The sequence below is a fragment of the Panthera pardus genome, unplaced genomic scaffold (assembly GCF_024362965.1).
Source record: "Panthera pardus isolate Hobbes unplaced genomic scaffold, ASM2436296v1 HiC_scaffold_16, whole genome shotgun sequence".
Lineage (NCBI taxonomy): Eukaryota > Metazoa > Chordata > Mammalia > Carnivora > Felidae > Panthera > Panthera pardus.
The window spans coordinates 73,453,637-73,462,190 of NW_026526721.1; positions in this window are offsets into that span (position 1 = coordinate 73,453,637).

Sequence of the window (8,554 nt, forward strand, 5' to 3'; positions counted from 1 at the left end):
ATCACAATATTATGATTCATAGAGACCTATGGTGTTTAGCTGGTAGATCACGGTCCCTTTGGGGAAGACTGAAAGAAAGATTAACAATGTTAGTAGAGTTCTTCCTCAAGGGAACCTGGTCTCTACTTCATTCAAGAGGTTCTAGGTCTGCAAACTGGCTCAAGTCTAGGAATTGATTGAAGGGCCATCATGACTCTGTTTTTCGTGATCCAAGATATACTACTTTTCACTCAACTCAGAACTCTTATGCTCATACATAGGCAAGATTCTATGCTAATTCATGGGCTGTGGTCAGTGGTTTGGCTGGATGGTCAGGGACTTGAAAGGAACATTATTGGAAAGTTAGTGACAAGGAGGTCTGGGAAGGAGGTAAGTGTATAGACCTCTCTGAATGGGCAAAAGATGTGAATGTATTTGTATTCCATGTGAATGTTCACCAAAGGGTAGCCTTAGCAGAGGGAAAATTTAATCAAGTGGATAAGACACCCTATTTTATGGATACCCATCACCTTATTTCCTCAGTCCTATCATTGCCTACTGGGTTCATGAACAAAGTGAGAATGGTGGCAGAGATGGAGGTCATGCTATGGGCTCAGCAACATGGACTTCCACTCATCAGTGCTGACCTGGCTATAGCCACTGCTGAGTGCCCAATGTGCCAGCAGCAGAGACCAACACTGAGATCATCTGGGGTGATCAGCTAGCTACCTGGTGGCAAATTGATTACATTGGACCACTTCCATCATGGAAACTTTGTTCCATCATGGCACTTTGTTCTTATTGGAATAGCCACTTAGTCTGGGTATAGATTTGCCTTGTCGGCACACAATGATTCTGCCAAAACTACCATAGGTGCACTTACAGAATACCTTATCTGTCATCATATTATTCCATACAGCACTGCTTCTGATCAAGGGACTTAACTTTATTGCCAGTGAAATGTAGCAATGGGCCTATGCTTGTGGAATTCACTAGTCTTACCATGTTCCCCCATCATCCTGAATCAGCTGACTTGATAGAATGGTGGGATGGCCTTTTGAAGACACAGTTACAGTACCAGCTAGGTGACAATATCTTGTGGGGCTGGGGTAATGTCCTTTAGAATGCTGTATATTCTTTAAACCAGTGTTCAATATCTAATGCTATTTCTCCCATAGACAGGATTCATGGTTCAGGAATCAAGGGGTGGAAATGGGAGTCCCTCCACTCACTATTATTCTTAATGATCCACTAGAAAAATTCCTGCTTTCTTTCCTCGTGCTCTTAGGCTCCACTGGTCTAGAAATCTTAGTTCCAAAAAGAGGAATGCTTACACTGGGAAACACAATGATTCCATTGAACCAGAATTTGAGACTGACACCCAGCCACTTTGGGTTCCATACGCCTCTTTATTAACATGCAAAGGAGGGGCTTATGAGTGGCCTAAGCAAAGGAGGTAAACATTTTTAAAGAAACTTGATACATGCAGGCACATTTTCTATCAATTCTTCCTTTCCTTATAGAAAAAGGAAATAAGCACATATATAGAACAAGTCACTTCCAAAGTTCCAAGATAGGTCTTTGAGGGATGTATTGGGTCTCTTTTACATGTCCACTTGGCTAGATCACAGTCCCTGGTTATTCAGCCAAATGTTAATCTAAATGTGGTGTGGAGGTAATTTGTAGATAAGATTAAAGTTCTTAATTGACTTATGTAAGAGACATTATCCTAGATAATCAGTTGGTTCAAAGAGTTCAAAGGTCTTAAGAGGGTAGCTGAGGCTTGCCTGGAGAAGAAAGTCACTTGAGAGTTCCAGCTCACCTTTCTCGAAGGTCTGCCCCATAATTTCAGGCTTATCTAGTCAGCCCCCAGAAATACATAAACCAATTCTTTGTAATAAATGTCTTAATATATTCATATATATCTCCTACTTGTTCTTCTCTAGTTGAATCTTGACTGATAGAAATGCCTGTCTCTGAAGTCCCTCCTATTTCCCACCTTCTCATCCAGCAGAGAAACCCAAGAGTTAGGGAGCATGAAGGCATGATTTTCTGAAGTAAATGGAAGAGTACCTTGTATTGAAACTCTAGGATTGGGAAAGCAGAGGGACCTTTGTTCCTCTACAAAATGAAAGATTAAAATTATGTTGACAAAAGGAACATGAAGTACTAACATAGACTCCTTGAAGGATTAATTAATCCTTTTTAATCTTTTTTTTTTAAGTTTATTTTGAGAGAAAGAGAGAACACAACTAGGGGAGGGCCAGAGAGAGAGAGGGAGAGAGAGAGAATCCCAAGCAGGCTGCTCACTCTCAGCACAGAGCCCGATGAGGGGCTCAAACCCACAAACTGCAAGGTCATGACCTGAGCTAAAAAACAAGAACCAGACATTCAATGAACCGAGTCACCCAGGCACCCCTTTATCTTGTTCTTTTTAAACTGAGATATAATGGACATGAACATTATGTAAGTTTTAGGTATATAAGGTATTGATTTGATACATTTATATATTGCAATATGATTACCATGGTAGTTTTAGCTAACATCTCCATCAGGCATGCACATAACATAATTATTATTTCTTTTTTGTGGTGAAAACCCTGAAGATCTAGTCTCTTAGCAACTTTGAAGTCTATAATACAGTATTGACCATAATCACTATCCTGTGCATTATTAGCTCTCCGTGTTGTATTCATCCACTAGTTGCAAGTTTGTAATCCATTTTTTAGTCTAACATTTTTGGGGGAAAGCAAGCTGCATTCTGAAGTGGAAGTCCCCTTTATTCTAGATGTCCTTTATTTTCATTGTTGGGTCTCAGAACCACCTCTCCTCTGTACCCAGTGGCAGAAAGTGGAGAGAGGAGAGTGAGATGCCAGAGGCTGAGTAATTTACAAGCACTAGAAGGGACTTAGACCTGGAGATTTCTGGTGAGAGTGTTGGTAACTCAGAAAAGTGGGGTGGGGTGATGCAGGGACTCCGAGGACAGGGGCTATGAAAAGGAAAGAGAGACTAGGAGAAGGGGGAGAAAGGCTAATATTAGAAAAGGACGGGACAACCACAAGGTATAGGTCAGGGCAGTGAGGCTTCAGACTTACACTCAGGGCAAAAGAACAAAGCAAAGGGATTCAATATTTGACTTTCCACACTCCTTATTCTATATAGTTCGCATTTATCACTGCAGCTTTGAGTAAAGAAGTGCTCACCCTTTTCCAGGTTCTGAGGTCTCAAAGAGGAAGGGGGAGACTCCCTCCCCCAAGAGCAGTGTCTTCAAAAAAAAACAACAAAAAAAATCCGTGTCAGGAATTGGAAGCGCTTTCATTGAGGCTGCCCAGGGGGCACTGAAGGGAACAAGAGAGTAGTGCCTTTTCCATGCCCTTTGCAAAGTGACTCAGAGTGTGGAACTCTGGGTGGAAGTTACAGGGTGACAGATTTCACTTCTGTGAAGAAACGTCTTTTAAATGCTCTTTTTGGCTAAAGGGAAATGGGCTGCTTTGGGAGGCTTCTTGTCTCTGAGGTGTTAGTAGGTACTGGGTGACTACCTAGTGGGGGTAGTGCAGGAGGTACTGCCTAGTTCAGGCGGTAGACTCTGAGGTATTATTCAACAATAACATTTTCCAGTTATACTGAGATAACTTAAAACAGTTTTTTAACGTTTATTTTTGAGAGACAGAGACAGAGTGTGAGCGGGGAAGGGGCAGAGAGAGACACAGAATCCAAAGCAGGCTCCAGGTTTTGAGCTGTCAGCACAGAGCCCAACCTGGGGCTTGAACTCATGAACTGTGAGATCATGACCTGAGCCAAAGTCGGACACTTAACTGACTGAGCCACTCAGGTGCCCCTATACTGAGATAACTTTAAGAATATTTGGGACCGGGGGCATTCACTTTCAAATGCCCCCTCTCTGTAAAGAGAACTTTCATACTATTCTTCCTTTCTGATCTTATATTCTAATAAACTTTTGCCTGCTGCCCCCCCTCCAAAAAAAGAATATTTGGGACCAAAACCATGAGATATTCTATTATAATCTCAGGGTTAAAACTCATCATAGAGAGGCAGAGATGGACAGGATCTTTAAAATCATCTCGTCTAACCTCCTTCCTTCCCCCCTTTTATGTAAGTGAAAAAAGGTAAGGCTCAGAGAGAGGTGACTAACTCAAGGTCATATAGCCAAAAAGTGGAAGATCTGGACTAGAACCTGGAACTTGGAGGCAGATCCGTTCTCTCAATGTCTTTGCTGGCCTCAGGATCAAATCTACCCAGCAATGATCTGGAAACTTACCAAGAAAAAAAATAACGGAGACAATTAAACCTTGACAAATGACAGCTTCTTCAGATATCATTTAAACACAAAGAAATATAAGGAACTCAACTGCTGAAGCGCCCTGATAACATCAAGGAAAAGGAGTCATTTCACATAAATCTCAGAGATGATGTCATCTAAACACAAGCAGTTAGTGGAAGTTCCAACTCATTATGAAGGAAATGATTCTTATAAATAGTTTTGATCTAGAGATACTGTTTGGCGTCTTCAAGCCATAGATTCTTGAAATAGGAAGACCTACCATAGAGGTCATCTGACCGGGGCACGTTGGTCCTGCACACACCGGGCAGGGTGAATGCCACTCTCAACTCTGTGTTTCCAGGGTACCTCATACCGGCCACTGCTCCGGCATTTTGAACATTATAGTATGCCAAATTGAATGGAAGCTTTTTCTTTCAAACTGAAAGTCCTTTTTTCCTAATTATAAAATAAACATGCTCATTGTAAAATGTCAAGCAATACAGAGAAGAATAAAAAAGACTTACCAGAAATCTCACCACCCAAAGATAACCATTGTTAGCATTTTGATGAGTATCATTCAGTTATTTCTCCATGCACGTGTGCTTATACTTGCACATCCATAGTTTTGTAAAATCGGGACCAGAGTAAAAGAATGGGCAGTTTTGTCACATTCTTTTTTTCACTTTTAGTATAGATCTGTATTTTCACTTTAATGGCTTTATGATAAACCTTAATATGCTGTATGAATAAACCTTAACATAGTGAGCCAGACCCCGACTGATGGATCAGTTGTTCCCAGGCTTTTGCTAACTTGGGGGTTATTTCCTGCTTCAGGGAGAGAGGTCATCTTGGTCACCCTTGGGAGGATGAATCATCTCTGGAGACTAAAAGTAGCTTGCTTCCTCTCAAGTGGTGAGGGGAGTGATTGTGGGGCTAAGGCTCCCTGGAGAATGAGGGGGTCGGGGGAGGCTCCCTGAGAAAGGGAGTATAAGGGGCCTTTGGTTGGCTGGAGAAGCTGCATGCTCCAGATGGAAGCCTCAAGGAGAGGCCGGAGACTGGAGCCCATATGACTTTGGCTGACTTCTAGGTCAACTTGCAAACCTGCCCCCGCAATGCCCAGAGCAATCGCCAGAACAGATGACTGGGCCACCTCCTGGTCCAGGACTCAGCCCACCCAGGCCAGCCATTGCTCTGGGATCAGGACTCCACTCCTGGCCCCAGCAATAAATGTGGCTCCCTAATTCCTTGGTCACTAAATGCGACCAAAGCTTCATTCACTTCTGGGTTTTTGGGTACCGATTACTTAAACCATTGCTACTCTGTTTCCCCTCACAACTATAGTAAGAGGCACCACCATCAGCTAATTTGCCGCCCCACCCCCCACTCCCAGGTGCTATATGAGGCAGGGCCTGGGGGTCTCTAGCACCCACCCACACTCTGGGGATACAGAGCATCTGTATCTGTGTCTGCATGCGATACAAAATTACCACCACCACCTTTAGCTGAAGAAGAGGGCAGACGACTTCAATCATGAGCACCTTTCTGCATATGTCTTTACATACTTAGCCAATTCTCTCCTTAGTACAAACTTCTCTAGGTGGAATTGCTGGGTCTGTGGGAAAATGCTAAACAAAGCTTGCAGTAATGCTGGGAGAGCCCAGGAAAGACCAGCAGGCCAACTGCTGACTGCCTTCAGAGGGTAGTCACATATTGTAGACGTAGCCGCTGTCCAGGGTCTGGCCTTGAAGGTTCAGAAACTTGATCTCCTCAGGGCCCCAAAGTTAATGGGACTCAGAAAGCTGACTCACTCAGAGGAGACTGGAGGGGATAAAGCAGAATGCCAAATGATTAATTTATAATGAGATGTATAAACGCCTGGTGAAGCGGGCATTTGGGTCAGCCTGACCAGCCTGTTCTTTCTCACTGTGGGAGGTTGCTTGCAAAGCCAAGTCATAATCAAGAGGCTAATGATGGCCCTAGAATGGAGTGAGGGGAGTTAGTTCAGTGATCTGAATGGTGACCTGATGCGGTCACTCTCCAACCAGGGAGATATACACCTCTCAGGTGACGGTGGTAGCAAAGGGAAGTCAAGTGAGTCGTAAGTACAGAACTGCTCTGTGGCTAGGGTGAACCCCACGCCATTCTCCCTGCAGACTTCTTTTTTTCTGGCAGTCTCTAGGAGTTAGGACACTCACAGGTTTTCTTGGAAACAAAGAGGGTACAGATGGGTCAAATGACAGCAGAGGACCGTGTGTGTGTGTGTGTGTGTGTGTGTGTGTGTGTGTGTGTGTGTGTGTGTTTAAGTTTATTTATTTGTTTTGACTGAGACATGAGTGGGAGAGGGGCAGAGAGAGAGGGAGGAGAGAATCCCAAGCAGGCTCAGTCAGTGCTGTCGGTGCCGAGGACCCCAGGACCCTCCCCCCTTTTTTTTAAATGGTCTATCCAGGGGTGCCTGGGTGGTTCAGTCGGTTAAACATTGGACTCTTGATTTGGGCTCATGTCATGATCTCACAGTTTGTGAGTTTGAGCTCCACATTGGGCTCTGCACTGTGTCAGTGTGGAGCCTGCTTGGAATTCTCCCTCCCTCTCTGCCCCTACCCTACTCATGCTCTCTCTCTCTTCTTCTCTCTCTCATAATAAATAAACGTAAAAAAATTTTAATAGCCTATCCATATCTCACTTTCTCTATTCATTTATTCCTTTACTCACTCGCTTAACAAGCGATGGTTGGGTGCTGTTCAGGTCTTGAGGGGAAAGCAGTGAACAAAATAGATAAAATTCCTGCTCTTGTGGAGCTTACATTCTGGTGGGGGAGAGAAACAATAGACATAGAGTCTAATAAACACACAACTATTAAAGCAAACACACCAATAAATAAAACAATTACTAACCGCAAAACTTATGTGCAAGATGCCAGATGGCAATATTTGCTATGAATGAAAATTAAATGAGGAATTAAAGAGTGATAGGGTGGTAGTGGAGAACAATTTTTTTTTAATGTTAACTTATTTTTGAGAGAGAGAGAGTGTGCAAGCAGGGGAGGGACGGGGGGTGGGGGGGCAGAGGATCCAAAGCAGGCTCCTCACTGACAGCAGTGAGCCCGATCTGGGGCTTGATCTCATGAACCATGAGATCATAACCTGAGCCGAAGTCAGATGCTTAACCAACTGAGCCACCCAGGCACCCCATGGGGAACAATTTTTATAGGGTGATCAGGGAAGTTCTTTCTGGTAAGACATTTGAGCAAAGACCAAATTACACAGATATCTAAGGAACAGGTATTTCAGGTGGAGGGAACAGCATATGCAAAGGCTCTGAGTCTAGAGCATGCCTGGAACAGCAAAGAGGCCACCTTGGCAGGAATATATCTATAAACAAGGGGAAGACGTGGTAGGAAATGGGGTTAGGAAAGTAACGGAGGGGGGGAATCAGATCGTATTGGGCTGTATAGGCCCATATGGCGAAATTTGGATTTCATTCTGAATTATATGGGAAGAAACCAATGGGTCAAACAAATGTATCTTTTATAAGGAGTTCAGCTGCTGAATAGCAAATAAACTGATTATTCTAATGTGTCAAAAACAGAGCCATTGAACATTAGGAAAGGGACCTTTCCTGTTGAAACCTCTGCTTCTCAAAGTGTGGCTCCCAGACCAGAAGAACTAGCATCACCAAGAGCTTGTTAGAAATGAAGAAACTTGGACCTCACCCCAGACCTCCTGAGTCAGGACCTGCATTTAAAACAAGATCCCCGGGTGATCTGTGTCCACACAGAAGTGTGAGAAGCACTGGTCTAGTCCGACTTCCTTATTTTACAAGTGATAAAACCAACTATCAGTCTGCATTAGTGACTTGCTCATGATCACACGGTTGAGCTCATAACAGGGCTAAGGCCGAGGCCCAGGTCTCTTGACTCTGGCAAGCCTGCTTTCCACGGCCCTCACATGACCGTGAGGCTAGTGGATTATAATATCCATTCACTCAATCAGTCAATAATTCACTCTCTCCAGCATCACTAAGTCACCATCCAATAATCATATACAATCATTTCACTAAAGATTTTTTACCCTTTGATCAACTCAAGAGCAAGTGAAGAGGAACCAATAAAAGACTAGGTTAATCTACCTTAATTGAACACCTACAATGATTGGGGGGAAAAATCTGCATTATAGGTTTCAACTGCCATATTTTTCCCACCACATCTCATCATCTGCTGAGATTTGCTGGAAATGCCCAGGATGTTTAGGTGTGGTGCCCCCTGAAATGTTTCTTCCTCCAGAAGGGTGGGAAAAA